The 2,074-nt window shown below is 38.7% G+C and overlaps 1 long non-coding RNA gene across 1 annotated transcript; it reads left to right on the top strand.

Annotated features, from left to right (window-relative positions):
* The first annotated feature begins 1,244 nt into the window (after positions 1-1,244).
* On the top strand, positions 1,245-1,594 carry LOC147235645 (uncharacterized). Its single transcript, XR_015104292.1, has 3 exons — positions 1,245-1,267; positions 1,389-1,423; positions 1,503-1,594. It is a non-coding gene; the product is annotated as an uncharacterized LOC147235645 (long non-coding RNA).
* Positions 1,595-2,074: the final 480 nt, after the last annotated feature.

The following is a 2,074-nucleotide window of genomic DNA, read 5'->3' as shown; positions in this document are numbered from 1 at the left end:
ACAATGTCCACAGTGCTTTAGCCAGCGAAGAAGGTATTGTCTATTTGCATCCAATCACATAATGGTTACACTGGGTTATCAACATTAGAAAAACTTCATCAGACTAAAACAAGATTATCTTTATCTTGTGCACTGGAATGTTCAAAAGCAAAATGTCTATTTCGTACGGTTTCAGAAATTGCCGCCCCAAAAAAACATTCTGTGGAACTTTTTAAATCCCATGTGACTGCATTACAACTAAAAAGAAATGTGAAGTATGTGCTGAAATAGAGCTCTGGCAAAGAGTCCTTAACTACTCAAATATCTGGAAACCCCAATCTCAGAACTGACAAACATATACTGTATTTAGACTCCTTTTCCAGATGTATAAGTCTAGATAGCCTCCATGGCGTAATAGCAATGACATAGTTTGTAATTGGACTGAACCTTGTGTCGAGTCTATTCATTTAATCCCCGTAGATGTTTAACTTTTAGTTTTCTGTTTTTAGTCATTTGTTCATGCCTCTCCCCCCTAAGGTTCAGTGACACTGGGCTTTTCTGCATCCTCAGTTGATGAGAATATTTTTTTTTGGAGCTCATGGCTCCAGGCTGGATATTAACGTGCATTGCCCCCTTCCTGTATAAATTAAAAAAAAAAACAGCATTGCATTGTTATTTGTGCTTAAAGAGACATATAAAACTAAATACATAAACATTTTTGTCGCTTGTAGTATAATTTTAATGCATGGCTACAATTGTTTTAATAGCACATTCCCTGTAATTCACAATTCCCTGCAAAAATGAGAGTATGAATAGTTAATACGGCATTTTAATTAGCTGTTATCATATATCATATTAGCTGCTATTATCATATATTATCATATATTTCATTATAATTATCCTGATTTGTATTCTGATTATGGTTATTATTGTAATATAATCATTACTGATAATCACACACGCACACATACAACATTACTGTATCATCATCATAATCATCATCATAATCCTAATAATAATAATGATGCTTTTATGTACCAACCTGTAAATGTGGCTTCAGAGATATGCTCAGAGGAGGAGGAGACCCATGAGAGAGGGCACGTTGGAAGAAGTCCCTGTGTGGAAAGGAGCAGACAGCCTCCTGGCAGAATGAACAAAAGACCTCCTCCCTCTGAAACACAGCGGCCTGGAACAGCAAAGTGTTGCTCCCAGCAGGGGTCTACCTCCCTCTCCTTGGAGGAGCAGAACATCTTGCTCTCTCTGGACAGACTCAACCAGCAGCTGCACCGTGAGCACACATTCCAGATTTTCTTGCCCCGCGCCACAAATAACATTTCATCTTCACAATATCTTTACAAGGCCGAGATATATACGGTGTTCTAACTGTTCATATTTCTCAACATTTGTAGACGCGAACGCTAGAAAAAATACCGGAAATACTATGGTAAGTATCATTTGGTATTGGCTGCACATGTGATGACCAATCTGACAGTTTCTCCCTTTGTGTCATCCCCTGCTTTCAGACAAAGAAAATAAAATCCGCAAATCAGGGCTGGCACGGTGCGCCCTCAGCAATCCACCACCCTCAATACCGGGGAAGATCCTGACTAGGACTTTGTGGTCAGCAATGCGCTTTGTGGCCTCAACACTCGCTTGTATTTGCATGACGTAAACAAACTAAGTTATATAAGGTTTTCATTATTGTTTTTTTTCCCCATCTACTTTTTTGGGAAAAAAAAAAAAATCTTTCGCAAGAGGAATGCATCCAAGGGCTCGGGTGATATATAAGGGATTTGCGAGGAGCATAAGAGCTCAAGATGGATATTCTAGGCAGCCATGCTCGAATGTTTCTTCAGCGTGGGGAATTCTTTTCAAAGAAATGGTTGAAATACAGCTGTGATCTACACTGGTTTGAATATTTCGCATTCTGTAAATGCAAAGTAAAGACTAACGTGCCGAAGCGTGAAAAAACAATGTCGACATGCTGTATAATTTTTTTGTGAAAGGAATCAGGTTAATATGGATGAGGTGTCAATTCATTAATAACTATGTAAAGACTGAACCTGCAAACCTCCCTGTTGAGTGATGGCTAGTT

This window comes from Fistularia commersonii, chromosome 3, assembly GCF_037954325.1.
Source record: "Fistularia commersonii isolate RoL2024-O1a breed Wild chromosome 3, RoL_Fcom_v1.0, whole genome shotgun sequence".
In the NCBI taxonomy this organism is placed as follows: Eukaryota; Metazoa; Chordata; class Actinopteri; order Syngnathiformes; family Fistulariidae; genus Fistularia; species Fistularia commersonii.
Note: the sequence above shows the minus strand (reverse complement) of the source record. Positions and strands in the feature narration are given on the sequence as shown.